This window comes from Cebus imitator, unplaced genomic scaffold, assembly GCF_001604975.1.
Source record: "Cebus imitator isolate Cc_AM_T3 unplaced genomic scaffold, Cebus_imitator-1.0 Scaffold362, whole genome shotgun sequence".
NCBI lineage: Eukaryota > Metazoa > Chordata > Mammalia > Primates > Cebidae > Cebus > Cebus imitator.
Window position 1 is genome coordinate 1,843,520 of NW_016107677.1, and position 19,226 is coordinate 1,862,745.

At 33.3% G+C, this 19,226-nt stretch overlaps 1 protein-coding gene across 5 annotated transcripts in view; it reads right to left on the minus strand.

The window, feature by feature from the left end:
• The window catches only part of MGAT4C (MGAT4 family member C), a 769,261-nt gene that overhangs the window by 350,757 nt on the left and 399,278 nt on the right, over positions 1–19,226 (minus strand). For all 5 annotated transcript variants that reach the window (XM_037730808.1, XM_037730807.1, XM_037730812.1 and 2 more), the window contains one exon: positions 13,436–13,498. The gene's annotated coding sequence lies outside the window, so the exon portion shown is untranslated. The remainder of the gene's footprint in view (positions 1–13,435; positions 13,499–19,226) is intronic.

Sequence of the window (19,226 nt, forward strand, 5' to 3'; positions counted from 1 at the left end):
TTCCCATTTATTTATTTTATTGTATTTTAGGTTTGGGGGTACATGTGAAGAACATGCAAAATTGTTGCATAGGAACACACATGGCAGTGTGATTTGCTGCCTTCCTCCCCATCACCTACATATGGCATTTCTCCCCCTGCTATCCCCCCCCAGCTCCCCACCCCCCACCGTCCCTCCCCTATTTCCCCCCAACCGACCCCAGTGTGTAGTGCTCCCCTCCCTTTGTCCATGATTCTATTACTATTACATTCTTCATGTCAAAATGGTGTGGTGAATATTGTATAGGCTTTGTAGTTAGGAAGAACATCTTGACTCTACTAACTAAATATGTAACTGTGAGCAAATTATATTACTGATCTGAGCTTGCCTATTATTTAGAATAAGAATAATATTTTCTTTTACATAATATTGTTGGAGCATTACATGAGACAAAATAAATATATTTTTAATTAAGCAGATAAATATGAGTTTTATTTTTTACCCTGACACTCAGCTGAAGAAAAAAAAATGAGATCTAATGTACAGCTTGGTGATGATAGTTAACAATAATGTAGTATATACTTAAAATTTGCTAAGAAGGTAGATCTGCAGTATTTTTATCACACACACATACATACACATGGTAATTATGTAAGGTGATTTATATGTTAATTAGTTTGATTGTGTTATTCTTTTCACAATGTATACCCATAACAAAGTATCACATTGTACATCACTAATTAATACAATTTTATTTATCTATTATACCTCAGTAAAGGTGAAAAAGGAAAAAAAGAATCACAAAGAGTAATAAAGCATCATGGGCAATTAAAACAACTAGATTTTTTAACAAAATGGTAACATTTTATTACAGAAAAGGTAGATGAAATTACTAAAGAGCAAATAACTAGTTTGGATCCTAATATATGTGGATCATATTTTATGTTACAAAGGGAAATTTTGTGTTTGTAGAACAAATGTATCTAATTATTTACAAAATGAAGAAAATCACTTGAGGTTTTACATTTGTGAAAGTGTTATACCATTTCCTACTTCATACAAAAAAATATTAGGAACAATCAGAAATGAAAGCAGTTAATAAATGGTTAAAGACAAAATATTTTAACTAACAAAAGTCACTTTAAAGGATCCTTACTTCATTGTTTAAGAAGTAATAACAAAAATAAGACACTAAGCTAATTAACAAGAATGATTCAGACAACTGGAAATTTGTATTTTGATGTCAGGAAGCCTTTTATATGACTGCCTCAAATAGCAGAATACTGGTCTGACAGTTTATTCTCACTTCCTAAAACTTTTCCGTAAAATAACTAGAACCATATCTTTATAATCAGTTATGTATGTAATCAATATAATAGACATGTAAGCACTAATGTGAAAAAAAGAAGTAATTGTAAAATATGCTTTTACCATTATCTTATTATCCTTTTACCAAAAAATATCATATCACTTCATTATCACTTTAAGGCACTTGGATGCCCTATACTGTGAACTACCCATGAAGTGTCACCATGGATATGCCAAGATTAGAAGATTTATATCAAGGAAAATGCAAGACTCTTTCCCTACAAGATTTCCATTTGCTATCTGTTCCAATTATCTTGTTGAAATTAAGGATACCTTTGCTCCTGGTCATCGATTGATTTAGGACACAGTGTTGTGATAAGTAGAGGTGAGAAGTCCTGAGGAACAGGAACTTTCTCCAAGATTCTAATGTCTGGAGAGGTGCTCCAGGTAGAAGCTGTGGAAAATGTTGGGAACTGGTTTTTGTTTGTTTAATCAACATTTCCTACATCACCATCCATTTAAAATAACTACATGCAATGGAAAGATCTTACTTGAAGTCAGCATATATTTGTATTGCAGACTATTTCTGTACGTGCCTCAACATTTTTCAAAATTATTTTTACTCCCAACTTTATTGAGTAAAAATTGTGTCTATTTAAGCTGTACAACTTGATGATGTGATATATGCATACACTGTGAAATATTCACCAGTTAAGCTAATTAACATATCCATCACCTCACCATTATCATTTTTTTTTGACTGATGAGTACACTAAGATCTACTCTCAATAAATTTCAAGTATACAATCTCATATTGTTAACTGTAGTCACTGTACTGTCCATTAGATGACCAGAACTTCTTTATCTAGGTTTACTAAAGTTTTGTACATTTTGTCCAACATCTCTCCATATTTGAAGGCTCCAGGCCCCAGTAACCATTGTTTTGTTTTGTTTTCTTTTTAAATTTAAATTTTGGGGTACATGTACAAGATGTGCATGTTTGTTACATAGATAAATGTGTGCCATGGTGGTTTGCTACGCTATCAACCTATCACTTACGTATTAAGCCCAGCATGCATTAGCTATGTTTCCTGATCCTGTCCCTCTCCCTGATCCCAATAAACTATCTGAACAGGAAATTAAGAAAGTAATCCCATTCACAATATTAATAAAACAATAAAATACTTTGGGAAAAACTTAATATGGTAGGTGAAAGACTTATACACTGAAAAATTACAAAACATTGATAAATAAGACAAAGATAAATGTAAAGACACTCTGTGCTTTGTGGATTAGAATTCATATTATTAAAATGTCTATACTACCTTCAAGTGAACTACAGATTAAATGCAACCCCTATTCTAATAGCATTATTTACATGAATAGAAAAAAAATCCTAGTAATTATATGCCACCTCAAAAGAATCTGAATTGCCAAGGAATCTTGAACACAAAAACCAAAGCTAGAGGCATCACGCTTTCTGATTTCAAAATACATTACAAGAATAAAGTCATCAAAACAGTGTGGTTGTGGAATAAAGACAGACATAGACCAGTGAAACAGAATAGAGAACTCAGATACAAATCCATACATCTATGAGGCTTTTCAGATAGTTTATTTTCTATATAAACACAACTATTTTGTATGTTTATTTTGTATGCTGTTAACTTTACTGAATTTGCTTATTCTAACAGGTTTTTTTTTTTTTTTTGGTGGAGACATTAGAGTTTCCACATATATGATTAAGTCATCTGCAAATAGAGATAATTCTACCTCTATCTTTTTTCTTTTTCTTGTCTAAATGTTTTGGTTAGGACTTGCAGCACTCTGTTGAAAATAAGAGGTAAGAGTGGTCATCCTTGCCTTGAATCAGATCTTAGGAGAAAGCTTCTAATTTTTGGCCCATTGATTATAATGTTCACTGCGGTTTTATTGTGTGGAGGTAAGTCACTTCTATACCTGTTTTGTTGAGTGAATCATGAGTTGATGTTGAACTTTGTCAAATGCACACACTTATTCAAACACATATATTTCTGTGTCTGATATAATTTGGCTGTGTCCCCACCCAAATCTCATCTTGAGTTATAACTCCCATAATTCCCATGTGTTGTGGTAGGGACCTAGTGGAAGATAATTGAATCACAGAGGTGGTTTCTCCCATACTGTTCTCATGGTAGTGAATAGGTCTCAGGAGATCTCATGGTTTTATAAGGGGAAACCCCAACCCCTTTTGCTTGGCTTTCATTTCCTTCTTGCCTTCTGTCATGTAAGATGTGTCTCTTGCCTTCCACCATGATTGTGAAGCCTCCCTAGCCACATGGAACTGTTGAGTCCATTAAACCTTTTTGTCTTTATAAATTTCCCAGTCTCCAGCATATCTTTATGAGCAGTGTGCAAATGGACTAATACAGTGTCTGTTGAGATGATAACATGATTGTTGTCTTCCATTCTGTTAATGTGGTGTATCACATGAATTGATTTTCATATGTTCAACCATTCTTGCCTCTCAGTTGGGTATGGTATATGATCCTTTTAATATGCCCTTGAACTTGGTTTGCTAGAATTTTACTGAAGAACTTTGCATATGTGCTTACCAGAGATATTAGCCTACAGATTTCTTTTCTTGTAGTGTCCTTATCTGGAAATGGTATCAGAGTGATGCTAGCATTTTAGAATCAAGAAATGTGTTTCCTTTCCTTCTATATTTTGGAAAACTTTAAGAAAGATTTGTATTTATATTTGAATATTGGAAATATTCACACGTAAAGCCATCTGGTCCTGAGTTTTTCTTACTGAGAGATTTTTGATTACGAATTCAGTCTCTTTGTTTCTTTTTATCTGTTTGAGCTTTTTTCTTAATTCAGTTTTAATAGGTTTTATGTCTCTAGGAATTTATCAATTTCTTCTGTGTCATCTAGTTTGTTGGAATATAATTATTCATACAAGCTCTTTATGATTCTTTTCATGTCTTTGGCATCTGTTCTCATATTCCCTTTTTCAGTTCTGACTATTTATTTGAGGCTTCTCTTTCTCGCTCTCTCTTTTTGGTTAGTCTAGTTCAGTGTTTTTTGACTTTGTTTATTAAAAAAATCTCTAAGTATTGATATTCTCCCTATTGTTTTTATTTTCTATTTGTCTTGTTTCTGATGTAGTCTTTATTATTTCATTTATACTTTGAACTTTGGGCTTAGTATGTAGTCTTTTTCTAGTTCCTTGAGGTGTACAATTGTTTATTTGAAGTACTTCTTTTCTAAGGCAGGCATTTATAACTATGAACTTCCCTCTTAGTTCTGCTTCTACTGTGTCTCATAGGTTTTGGTATGCTGTGTTTTCTTTCTTTTTAAAAATTATTTTGTCTCAAGATAATTTTTAAATTCCCTTTTGATTCTTGTTTACTCAATTGTTATTCAAGAGTGTGTTGCTTAGTTTCTATGTATTTTTGAATTGTTTAGTTTTCTCACTGCTACTGATGTCTGGTTTCCTTGTATTGTTTTTAGTAAAGATACTTCAAATGATGTCAGTCTTCTTTAATTTGTTGACTTGTTTATGACCTAATGTGTGATATCTCCTCTGGGGTGTTCTATGTGCACTTGAGAAAAATGTGTACTTTTCGGTAATTGGGTGGAAAGTTCTGTATATGTCTATTAAGTCCATTTGGTCTATAGTGTTGCTCAGGCCAGCCATTATGTTATTGATCTTCTGTTTAAATGTCCCATACATTTTTGTAAGTGAGGTATTGAAATCTTGTACTGTTATTTTACTGCTATCAGTTGCTCTTTTTAGGTCTGTAAATATTTGTTTTATAAATTAATATTTATGTGCTATGACACTAAGTGCTTACATATTTATAAATGTTATAGTTTTACATTAAATTGACATTTTTATCACTGTATAATAAGCTTCTTTTTCTCTTTTGACACTTTTACACATAATATCTATTTTTTCAGACATAACTACAGTCATTCCTTCTTTCTGTGGGTTATCAATTACATTAATTATATTTTCATCTTTTCACTTTAAGCCTATGTGTGTCTTTAAATCTAAAATGGGTCTTTTGTAGATAGCACATCATATTACTATATCTTGGTTTTTGTTGTTGTTGTTCTTCCATTCAGCCACTCTATAACTTTTAATTGGTGAATTTAATTCATTTACCAATTATTATTTATGGTAGTCATTCATAAGCGAGGACTTGCTATTGCTGTTTTTGTTACATATTTTCTATTTATTTTGCAGATGTTTTCAGTTCCTCTTTTTCTCTCTTGCTGTCTTTCCTTGCCATTTGATGATATTTTGTATCATGTATCAATATCATGATGATATTGATTCTTTTACCTTTATCTTTTGTGCATCTACCAGAGGTTATTTTCTTTGTGATAAGCGCTAGGCTTGCGTAAAATATTTTATAATTACAACTTTCCATGTTACCTTGATAGCAACCTGAATTAATCATCACATAAAAAGGAACCCACAACTTTACTTCTCTTGCCATTGTATATATTTGTAGTCAGAATTTGTTTTTTTTTGTTTTTTTAAATATTATGTATCCATTAACAAATTTCCTAGTTCTCAGGTTTTCAGACTCAGATTTCAATTTAGACCTTTGTTTCTCCTGGTTCTCAAGTATTTGTGTTTGGACAGGAACTAAACCACTGGCTATTCTGAACCTTCAGCTTGGAAATAGTAGAAGGTGGGACTTTTCAGCAGTCTCCATTTCTGTGTGAGCCAACCTTTATAATAAGTGTCTTTATATCTCTCTAGCTATCTATATATATATATTGATCTGATATCATCTATCTGATATATATATATCTTCGTAAATAGAACATTTTTTTTTTTTTGAGAGAAATCTCTTTCTGTTGCAAGGTTGGAGTGCAGTGTCATAACTTGGCTCACTGCAACTTCCATTCCCGGATTCAAGTGATTCTCCTGCTTCAGCCTCCAAAGTAGCTGGGAATATAGGCATGTGCCACAACACCCAGCTAATTTTTGTATTTTCAGTAGAGACAGGGTTTCACCATGTTGGCTAGGATGATCTTCATTTCCTGATCTCGTGATCTGCCCATCTCAGCCTCCAAAAGTGCTGGTATTACAGGCGTGAAGATTTTTTTTTTTTTTTTTTNTTTTTTTTAGACAGTCTTGCTCTTCACCCAGGCTGCTGTTCAATGGCATGATCTCATCTCACTCCAACTTCTGCCTTCTGGGGTCAAGGGATTTGCCTACCTCAGCCTCCTGAGCAGCTGGGATTAAAGGTGCTCACCACCATACTCAGGTAATTTTTTTCATTTTTAGCAGAGATGTAGTTTCACCATGTTGACCAGCCTGTTCTCGAACTCCTGACCTCAGGTGATCCACCCACCTCAGCCTCCAAAAGTGCTGGGATTACAGGAGTGAGCCACCATGCCCAGCTTTAGATAACTTTTTAATTATACTCTATTTTATATGTCAGTGTATATGTAGAAGAATCTCTTAAACCCAGGAGGTGGAGGTTACAGTGAGCTGAGATTGCACCTCCGCACTTTAGCCTATGTGACATAGCAAGACTCAATCTCAGAAATAAAATAAAACAATAATAGATAAATTCATCAATGGCATAGTGAACTAGTCTAATAATAGTCAAATAGATCAATAAAACAAAATAAGAAGCCCAGAAAAAAACTCACACAAATTTTCAATTAATTTTGGAACAGGTCTAAATCAATTCAGGAGGGAAAGAAAACTAAAATGAAATTATGCTAGAATTAACTGGACATTTGTATTTTAAAAATTCATTTTTATCTCTATTTCTCTCAAGATATAAAAATTAACTTAGTTCATTTATAGAACTAAAATGTAAAAGCTAACAGCATAAAGATTCTAGAAGTGTTTACATAGGACAATTGCAATCTTAAAATAATCACACTACTACTTAAATGGAACATAAAACACTAAACATTAGAAAGTTTATGTTTACTTTTCCTCTTTTAAATGCTCTCAGAATTATATTATAAATCTCAATCTGGGTAACATAGAATCATAGAAAAATTTGAGCCATGAAATAAGAGTTTCTTGTTAAATTAATTTGGTAAGTATGGCATTAAACACAAATGTATTTATGTAAGAATTCTTAACTCTTTTAATTTTAATAACCTAATGTGCTTTGCAATTCTTCAAAACATGTATTTGATACAATATTAGCCAAACTTCTTTGACCAAAAAGAAAATGATCACAAATTCTTATTTTCATCTTACATCATGTATTATATAAAGAGTATGTTTTGGGAAGTAATATGTTAAAGATATCTTGCTCCTTGGGTCATAAAGGTTCTAATTAAACATTTGAGCCTTCTTTTTTTCTTTCTTTACAAGTCATCATTCTTAAGAGTTCTTTCTCAAATGGGTGTCTGAGAGATAAGCCATCTATTACTGATATTTTTGACACTAAGGACGCCTCTGTTTTGTAAAATAAAGCCAATTGAAATACACACACACGCACACACACACACACGTTCATGAAACCCACGAACATGCATCCCCAGAGGGAAAATTTTATAGTGCTTAATACCAGATTTTTTCCATGTGGACTCATTTTCAAAATAATCACATTCTTACTTTTTATGCAACTAAGATAAGAGATCGTTCAGCTGACATAGTTACATGCCAGCAGAATCCCAACTCTTTAAACTAGTATTAATCTTCCACAATCTTGTCCTAACCTACTTTAATAAATAATTGTAACCACAACAGCTGTCAAACATAATATTTTCTATCCTCCTACACTTAGTTGACATGTCTGCCAAAATAAGCAACTAATTCTGACTAAACACCTTCTTCATATCTTTCCTAATTCCATTTCCTATTCCAAGAATCCCTCAGTTTTCTTCAAAGCTTAGGTTCAAATCAACCTCAGCAATGTACTTTTGCTGTTTCCCTAGGATGAAACTGAAGTCTCATTCTTCTTAATATTATAAACTTAAATACAGTATGCTTAAGTATTAAGTAATATTTAATACTTCTTAATAAGTATTGACATTTCCAACTTTAACTTTATAGTTAAAGCTCTACTGTATTTTTAAGTGTACATTAAATTTCCCTACTATATATTGTATTCATGGTGTTAAAGTTAAAAATTCACAGTGATAAATCCCCTGTAGATCTGTGCACACAGTTTCATACATAGTTAGTCCTCAACAAATGCTTGTAAAATAAATGAATGGATGCTTTTAATAATCATAGGTGTTTCTGTGTTTCTTTAAACTATTTCGAAAGATATCCACAGAAAATTTCATAATTCCTCCTAGACAATACTAGTTATGTATTCCACGCGATAGGACACAGGAAATGCTACCTCCAAATATAGACTCATGGTAGACTGAGTATTTTAGGTTGAAGGAAATCAAGAAAACTATAGAAGCATAAAGATCTCTCTGACCTTCTTCTCTTCCCTCTTTTGAGGACCTTCCATGTGACACACACTTGCTCATATCTATAAAGTAGGAATATCACACAGAGAGGCCAAAAAGAATCTGAACGAATAGGCCTGGCCAAGTCACTTCCCAGTTTATTGCCATTAGAACATACCATTTTTTTAATCAAATTATCCTTTTACACAACTGTCCATTCTTCATTCTAACCCATGCATAAAAATAGTTTTCACCATTTCTCTGGGTCTTCATTGCTGAAGGCTCCTGTGTCATGCAAAACTTTGGATACATAAATTTATTATATTTTTCTCTCATTAATCTGTCAAGGAGTGCTAGCCAGGAATCTGAGACCAGTGGAAAAAAATATTGGCATACATATGGCACTTATTATCTAATAAGTTTTAGTAGCTTTTGTTGTCTACTGAGATGTGACGCATACTGAATTCTCTATTTATTTACAAAGTATATATGTAAGTATTTTGTAAAATAAACCAGTGATCATATAACTTTTGGATCTGTGTGATAGTCTTATTTATGGAATGAAATGGTTTTCATTATCTGATTTTATTCAGTCAACAAAATTTTTTTGTTACTTATTATATACCAGGCACTATGCTAGGCACTGTATATAGTGTTTAAGTTTTGTGGGACACAAATAAACAATAAATAATTATATATGTTTTATATAAATTATTATACACATTTTTAAATAATTATGGCAAGCATCATGAAGTGAAAGAAGTCTGTGAGACATGATGATTAGATTGTAATGTTAGAAAAAAAAGCCTTTCCAAAGAGATCTTAAATAGACTTCAGCAAAGTCTGAGAAATTGGGAGCTATCATATAGTGTTTCATATTCATATATATGTCTATATATGTTTCTAGTGGTGAATCCATGTGGGTCTGCAGCAACCTCATTTCTGGTCTTCTCGGAAGAAAGAATTCAACCTAGGGGCAAATGGCAGAGTGAGAGGCCAAGGCAAGTTTTAGAGCAGGAGTGAACATTTGTTAAAAAGTTATGGAACAGAAAGGGCAGGAATGAAAGGAAGTAAAGTACACTTGGAAGAGGGCCAATCAGGCAACTTGAGAGATTCAAGTGTGTGGTTTGAGCTTTGACTTGGGTGTTTCATACATTGGCATGCTTCCAAGGGGTTGCATCTCTTCTCGCTTGATTCTTCCCTTGGGTTGGGCTGCCTTCATGCACAGTGGCCTGCCAGCACTTGGGAGGGGTTGCATGAACAGTGTGTTTACTGAAGTTATATGTATGTTCAATTGTGGCATTTTTCCCTTACAAGTCGAATGTTTAGACTCCACCATTTTGCCTCTTAGTGACTTGAGGCATTTTTCACTTCCCAGTTGAGTGTTTCTAGAGGAAGGTCATATACCAGTTAAACACTACCATTCTGCTTCTTAGCGTGCATGCTTCAGTATACCTGCCCAACTTCTGAAATCTTTTTGAGAAGCTGCTGATCACCAGTCTCTGGTGTTCCTATCAATTGGGAGATTTGCTTTTCCCTGGCACATGCTGTAACCTATAATTCTTTAGAGAGACAGTTTAACAGCTGAACCTGTTAAACTGGCATTCTGGTGGTTGGTGGGGAGGGGCCCATCCTGCCCTGCTGATACCTGCCTCACTATCTAATGTAACACATAGAGCAGAGGAAAATTTACAAAAGATAGAGAAAACTGAAACTACTAGTAGAATCTGAGCAGCAAAATATTTGTGAAATATTTTAAATGTCCCTAACAAATATAACTTAATAGGTTGTATATTTATAATGGTATTGTTATAGTGGACCCCAATTTTCTCTTCAAAGAATCAGTATACGTTCAGCTCTTATTCTGTAATTCTCTATTTTAAAGTTTAACTTCCTTTTAATTCTAGTAAACAACCTTCTCCACAGGTTGTAATCAGTAGTTCACATCTGATCCCCCACCCCATCCTGACTCATCCTGGTCACCAGATCACCCCTGGCTGCCTACTCTGACACACCCGTAATGGTCCCTTCCACCAAAACACCCACCCTATCACTCCAGCTCAGACCCCTGCTCCTTTTAAAATAGCCAATCAGGATTAGTCTAGCTAGTGTGGTCTAACCCTATCCAATAGGGGATAACACAGCAGCAGAGACGATCCCCTATCAGACATAAGTAACCCTTACCCCCTTGCCCAAGTGTGTGGTGACCATCATTGCTCTGTTTCCCGACATCATTCTATAAAAGTAAACTGCCTTGCTGAGAGGGCATATCTTCAAGTGCTATTTCTTTTGTGGCATCAAAATTTTACTTATAATAGTATTTATAAATATATTAAACAAAGCTTAGAGATCTTTTATGCTCTATAGAAAACAAAATTTTACGATGGAAAGAACAGGGCAGAAATATGTCTAAGTATATGTACTTTGCAGATGGTATAATGGTACTTTTTTTTCAAATTTCATGAACCAGTTTTCTTTGTTTGCTTTTTTTTTTTTTTCAGAGAGATGTTTACCAGAAAATTTTGAAGTTCTAAAATAATTTTATTAAAAATATTGATTTCACACTGCTGTTTATTAGAAGGTCTTACATGGTTTTAAGGTCACAGTCTTAATTTAAGGATCAAGAGATGTGAAGGATATCTCATTTAATATGGTGAATTGTGCATGAAAGGTCTAATAGGTTCCCTACAGTAATGCCCTAATTATGCTTTAATTCATCAATAAGAAAATCCTGGTTTATGTTGAATGTTCCACATTTTCACAACTAGGACAAAACTAAAAGATTATACCATGTAAATGCAGCATAAAGTCATTTGTATCCACCTGGAAGAGCATTTCTTTGCTACTTCATGAAATGATCACATTTGTTTTGCATTGCAATACAGAATATAATGAACTATTTTAAATTTAAAAAAATAGAAAAAAAATCATATCAGTTTATGTTGCTCATTTACCCACAGTAAAGACTGTTGTCATGGCATGCTAAAAATACTTTAGAAAGATTTTACCGATTGCTTTCATTTAACTGCCACTTTGCCATTTATTGGCTTAATTTTACACAGAATGAGGCACACTTAAAACACAAGGAAAGATATTAGGTTTTAGTTTTACACACTCCATCATGAAAATAATAAAATAAAGAAAGGATTTTTTTTTCTTTTTTGATATTTGCTAAGTATCTCTCATTAAAGAAAAAAAAGTCCCCAAATCTCTCAAGTCACTCAGCACAATCTAAACACTTATCTATCTCATTTTACAACTTATGCCATTGTCTTTCAAAATATACAAAGTAATCAAGTGAAATTTCCACAGTAAAAAGCCATATTGTTGCTGGGAAAAATCTTTATTTCTTAAAGCTTTTTTTTTTAATTTTTAGTGAAACTTGTTTCAAAGCACCTCTGCATTTTTTCAGTATAAATTAATAAGTTTAAGTAAATACACTTTTGTTTAATTAAATAAAGGAGCTATGGAAGTGCATTTATCAAGATCTAGGCCATTAAATTGAAACATATCTATAACTACTTAATTATCAGAATAAATGACTATGCTAAAAAAAAGACAGGTTGGTTAATTTTTGTTGTTGTTGCTACAAACACTTGCATATTAAGAGACAGTCAAGTTTTTGTCAATCCCTTTGTTGTATAAATGTTCCAAGGGATTATCTGACCTATGTTCAAGTTAACAGCAGAAAAAGGCTATATGAGTCAAGCATACATAAACCAATAACATGGGTCTGACGACCCCTGAATGTGACCTGCTCCCAGAGGAAACCAATTTAATGCTCCATCACACATAGAATAGTATGTATGAATCACAAAACCTCCTGATAAATTAATGATGGGTATATCTGAATAGGATTCCTTCTAAGTCACTTATCTGCAGCCAGGCAAGCTTGTTTCACCCTCACTTTCAAAGATAGAGCCACATAGCATGTTGCCTTGGCAGATTCTCAAAAAGCAAACAGTCCCAATTAGCCATTATCGGGGGAAAAAATTTCCTTATTATTTCAGTTACTGCGACAGCAAATGGGATAAAGTGAAAACTATCTTCCAGTTGAAAATTCATCAGTCAATTACCAGGCCTTATGTATTCTCTAACTTTCACAGGCTCTGTGCATCTTGCTCTTTTACTTTTATTTTTGATAGTTCTACTATCCCAGAGTCGTAGCCATGGCAGGGTTCAAGAACAAAAAAGCAGTCTATCAAAGACAAGTTATCAGAGGACAAACAGTAAGAAGAGATGCCCACCATTAGCAAGTAGCTGAAAGACAGAAGTAAGACAGAGCAAAGAAGAAAAGTGCGCCAAGCATTCATCATTAACTGACAGATAATTCCATTTGGAAAATTCAAGAGAAAAACTGAGATAATAAATATATGTCCTAAGTATTTAGGGATATTAGTCACAGAAATTTTAAAATTATGTTTTAAAAAAGCATGGAAAATGTTTGTGAGGGATCTCATTTACACACTTTATCAACCATAAATACATGGGAATATCAAAACCATGTAAAACCATATGCCTTAAACTGAATATCAGTTAATAGCACAAATACATTATCTTCTTCAGAGTTAAATTATCTACTATTCTTTTAAACTAAACAATAAGACAAACATATCAATTCTCACATTCTGTATTCCTTATAAGAATGCAGAAATTGCACTTAATCAAGACTATCTCAATAAATATCTTAACAAATTCCATGTCATATGACCAGGTCAGTTACATAAGCATAGTAAAATTTAATAAAACAAATCAACAAGACTCACGTTTTAGTTTCTGTAGAGATAGTCTTTCTCACGCAGAATCAGGGCTCTGCTTTCTGGGTGAGTCTGTGTTAAATTAAAATGACAAAAATCTTAGTTTCTCATTCCACTGTCACTAAGAATGCATGCAAATAAACTCCTAGTTAGTCAAGGGGAAAAAAATTGCATTAAGGAGTACTGATTTGTGAATCTGTTCTTTTCAAATGTAGATGATGTTTACCCCTCTCCCTCCCCTCATATCTTTGCAAAATTTCAGCCCAATGAACTCATTACTGTAGAAACTTAACTAAGACTATGGTCAGTTAATGAAATTCAGGTCTGGGATTAAGCTCCATAAACATGCAAAATGGCTGGGCATCTGGAAGTGGGAGAGACATGGATGATGCTAGAAAGAAAAATAAATAAGCCATATAATTTAGAGAATGCACAATATAATCAATTTAGCTTAATTAACTGTTATCTTATATTTTAGGTGATACAGAGTACCCTAAATGTGTAAAAAATAAAAACAAAATGCTTTGAAAACATTACCAATATCATATTCAATGACATTTGGGGGGACATAAATATAGCTACTAAATTTACCTCCTTTCAAATTACACGGGTTTAATTAGATTGGATATATTTTCTTTACAGTCACAATAATTTAAACAACATTAAACACCATTCAAAATATGAAAGAACTTCAGTTAGTAGGCAATAAAAATTATTATTCCTGGTCTATCTAGCTACTATGCTTATAGTGTTATTCGATTTACAATGCACGTTATGGTTATAGCGTTATTCGATTTGCAATGCACATTATGCTTATAGTGTTATTCGATTTGCAATGCACGTCAAAGTCATCACTAATTTCTTAGAAGTTTTAGCAGATGCAGAACTAAGATGTTCACTTAAAACATTAAATCCTACTTGTGAATCTCCATATTATAATAATGCTGTTTTATTTTTTATGAGTTAGAAAAAATGTAAAAATATAATCAGAACAATTCATTTGAATATTTAAAATTCTAAATGTTATATATTATTCTCTAGTTTATTTAAATTATATAAACACATAGTAATAATAGCATTTTCATTACTACATGACAGGAGTTTTATACAGTATTATGGAATGTTTTTGAATTTTCTGGTTAACTATCCATTAACTCAACAAATATAGGTCTATACCAGGATGCCATTAACATTCCCTCTTCTTGACTGGACTATAGATAGGTTTCTTTCTGACTCTAGGTCGTAACCTTTTTTCTTAGAGCATTTATTTTAGAACACTTGTTATTTCATTTTTGCCTGTACCACTTTGAGATGTAAATCTCTCTGCACCTTGCCAGTTTTTACAACCCAGGAAAGTCTTTCTCATAATGGCCTCATCTCCCCATCTTTATGGGAGAGTATAAGCCTAACTTAGATAAACAATATTAGCAAACACAGATGGTCTAATAACATTGGCAAACCTCCTCACTAACATCTGGTAGAGTGGTTTCTTGGAGTTGGTTTCAGGGACCTCACAGATACCAAAATTTGTGGTTGTTCAAGTCCCTTAAAAATCAACCCTACAGTGTCTTTGTAAAGCAATCACACTAATAAGTCAACATAATAACCAGCTAACAGTACAACAACAGGATCAACTTCATATATATCAATACTAACTTTGAATGTAAATAGTCTAAATGTCCCCACTTGAAAGCGGGGCACAAAGTAGCAAGCTAAATAAAATGTTATGCTATTTTCAAGAGACCCATTTCATAGATGATGACACTCTTAGGCTCAACATTAAAAAATGGAGAAAAATCTACTAAGCAAATGGAAACCAAATAATAGCAGGGTGTGTAATCCTAGTTTCAGACAAAACAGATTTTAAACCAGCAAAGATGAAAAAAGACAAGGAAAGGCATTACATAATGATAAAGGGTTTAATTCAGCAAAATATACATGCACCCAACACAAGAACACCCAGATTTATAAAGCAAGCTCTTAGAGTCCTATAAAGAGACATAGACTCCCACACAATAATTATGGGACACTCCAACATTCCATTGACATTATTAGACAGATAACTGAGAAAGAAAATTAACAAAGATAATCAGGACCTAAACTCAGCATTGGGCCAAATGGATCTGATAGACCTTTACAGAAGTATCCAGTAGACATATGGAGAATATATCTACTGAATATATAAAACTAAATCCGGCAGCACATCAAACAGTATGATATACATTCTTCTCATCACCAAATGGCACATAGTCTATAATCGACCACCTAATTGGACATAAAACAATCCCCAACAAATGTAAAAGACCTGAAATCATACTAATTAAACTCTTGGGCCACAGCACAATAAAACTAGAAATCAGCACAATGAAAATCACTCTAAAGCATACAATTACATGAAAACTAAACAACGTGCTCCTGAGTAATTTTTGGGTAAATCATGAAATTAAGGCAGAAATCAAGAAGTTATTTGAAAATAATGAGAAGAAAGATACAACGTATCAGAATCTCTGTGAAAGAGGTAAGGCAGTGCTAATTGGGAAATTCAGAGCACTAAATGCCCACATAAAAAAAGTTAAAAATATCTCAACTTAACAACATAACTTCACAACTGAAAGAGTTAGAGAAGCAAAAACAAATCAATCCCAAAGCTAGCAGAAGATGAGAAATAACAAAAATCAGAGGTGAACTGAAAGAAATTGGGACATGGAAAACCATTCAAAAGTTCAACATATCTGGGAGCTTGTTTTTAGAAAAAAAACTAAAATAAAATAGATAGCCCACTAGCTAGCATAACTAAGAAGAAAAGAGAGATCTAAATACATACAACTAGAAATGATGAAGGGAATGTCACTACTTACCTCACAGAAATAAAACAACCATCAGAAACTACTATGAACACATCTACATACACAAACTAAAAAACCTAGAAGAGACAGATAAATTCCTGGACACATACACTCTCCCACAACTGATCCAGGAAAAAATAGATTTCCTGAAGGGACCAATGATAAGCACTGAAATTAAATCTGTAATAAATACACCACTAATCAAAAAAGCCAGGTACCAGGTGGATATGCAGCAGAATTCTACTAGATGTATGAAGAAGAACTGGTATCATCTCTACAGAAACTATTTAGATAAATTGAAAGACGAGGAACTAATCCTTAAATCATTCTATGAGAACAGCATCATCTTGATACCAAAATCTGACAGAAATACAACAAAAAAGAGTCAGGCCAATATTCCTGATGAACAAAAAAAATGTTCTGGAGAAAAACTTCTCAACAAAATACTTGCAAACCAAACACAGAAGCACATAAAAAAACTAATCCACCACAATCAAGTAGGCTTCATTCCCAGGATGCAAGGTTGGTTCAACATACAAATATCAATAAATGTGATTTAGCACATAAACAGAATGAAAGATAAAATTGACATAATTATTTCAACAGATACAGAACAGCCTTTTGATAAAATTCAACATGGCCTCATGTTAAAAATAACTCTCAATAAACTAGGCATAGATGAGACGTATCTCAAAATAATAAAAGCTATTTATGACAAACCCACAGCCAATATGATACACAATGGGCAAAAACTGGAAGCATTACTTTTGACAACCAGCGCTAGACAAGGGTGCCCTCTCTCACCACTGCTATTCAACATAGTATTGGAAGTTCTGGACTGAGAAATCAGGCAAGAAAAAGAAATAAATACATTCAATTAGGAAAAGAGGAAGTAAAACTGTCTATATTTGCAGATGAAACGATTATATATTTAGAAGAACCCATTGTCTCAGCCCAAAATCTCCTTAAGTTGATAAGCAACTTCAGCAAAGTCTTTGTGCAAAATCAAAGGATTTGCACAGGATACAAAATCAATGTGCAAAAATCAGAAGCATTCCAATGCATAAATAACAGAGAAACAGAGAACCAAATCATGAGTGAACTCCCATTCACAATTGCTACAAAGAGAATAAAATACCTAGGAATACAACTAACAATAGATGTGAAGGACCACTTCAAGGCAAACTACAAATGACTGCTCAGAGAAATAAGAGAGGACACAAACAGCTGAAAAAACATTCCATGCTCATTATTTGAAAGAATCAATATTGTGAAAATGGTCATACTGCCTAAAATAATTTATAGATTCAATGCTATCTCCATTAAGGTACTACTGACCTTCTTCAAATAACTGAAAAAAAAAAAAAAAATGAGGAAAATGAAAAATACAAAATAAGATGGTAGATTTAAATGAATCTACCAGTACTCAGATTACATTTAAAAAAAAAAAAAAAAAAAAAAAAACAAACAAACAAAAACAAACCTTAAACTTCATATAGAACCAGAAAAAGAATCCACATAGTCAAGACAGTCCCAAGTAAAAACAAACAAACAAGAAACAAAGCTGGAGGCATCATGCTACCTGACTCCAAACTATAATACAAGGCTACAGTAATCAAAACAGCCTGGTACTGGTACCAAAACAGAGATATAGACCAATGGAACAGAACAGAGGGCTCAGAAATAATGACACACATCTACCACAATTTGATCTTTGACAAACCTTACAAAAACAAGCAATGGGGAAAGGATTTCCTATTTAATAAATGGTATTGGGCAAACTGGCTAGCCATATACAGGAAGCTGAAACTGGACCCCTTACTTACACCTTATACAAAAATTAACTCCAGATGGATTAAAGATTTAAACATAAGACCTAACACCATAAAAAATCCTAGAAAAAAACCTAGGCAATACCATTCAGGACATAGGCATAGGCAAGGACTTCATGACTAAAATACCAAAAGCAACTGCAACAAAAGTCAAAATAGACAAATGGGGTCTAATTAAACTTAAGAGCTTCTGCACAGCAAAAGAAACTATCACAAAAGCAAACCAGCAACCAACAGAATGGGAGAAAAATTTTGCAATGTACCCATATGATACCAAAATCTGACAGAAATACAACAAAAAAGAGTCAGGCCAATATTCCTGATGAACAAGAAAAATGCTCTGGAGAAAAAATTCTCAACAAAATACTTGCAAACCAAACACAGAAGCACATAAAAAAACTAATCCACCACAATCAAGTAGGCTTCATTCCCAGGATGCAAGGTTGGTTCAACATACAAATATCAATAAATGTGATTTATTGATATTTGTATGTTGGGCTAATAATGAGAATCTACGAAGATTTAATCCTGCAACCCAAGTTTAAACAAAGAACTTAAACAAATTTACAAGAAATTAAAATGACCCTATCAAAAAGTGGATGAAGGATATGATCAGACACTTTTCAAAAGAAGACATTTATGTGGCCAACAAACATATGAAAAAATGCTCATCATCACTGGTCATTAGAGAAATGCAAATCAAAATCACATTGAGATACCATCTCATGCCAGTTAGAATGGTGATCATTAAAAAATCTGTAGACAACAGGTGCTAGAGAGGATGTGGTGAAATAGGAACACTTTTACACTGTTGGTGGGATTCCTCAAGGAATCAAGGACATCAAGACATTGTGGTGATTCCTCAAGGATCTGGGAATAAATAACATTTGACCCAACAATCCCATTACTGGGTATATACCCAAAGGATTATAAATTTTTCTATTATAAAGAAACATGCACACATATGTTCATTTTGGCACTGTTTACAATAACAAAGACTTGAAACCAACCCAAGTGCCCATCAATAATAGACTGGATAAAGAACATATGGCACATATACACCATGGAATACTAGGAAGCCATAAAAGAGGATGAGTTCACGTTTTGCAGGGACATGGATGA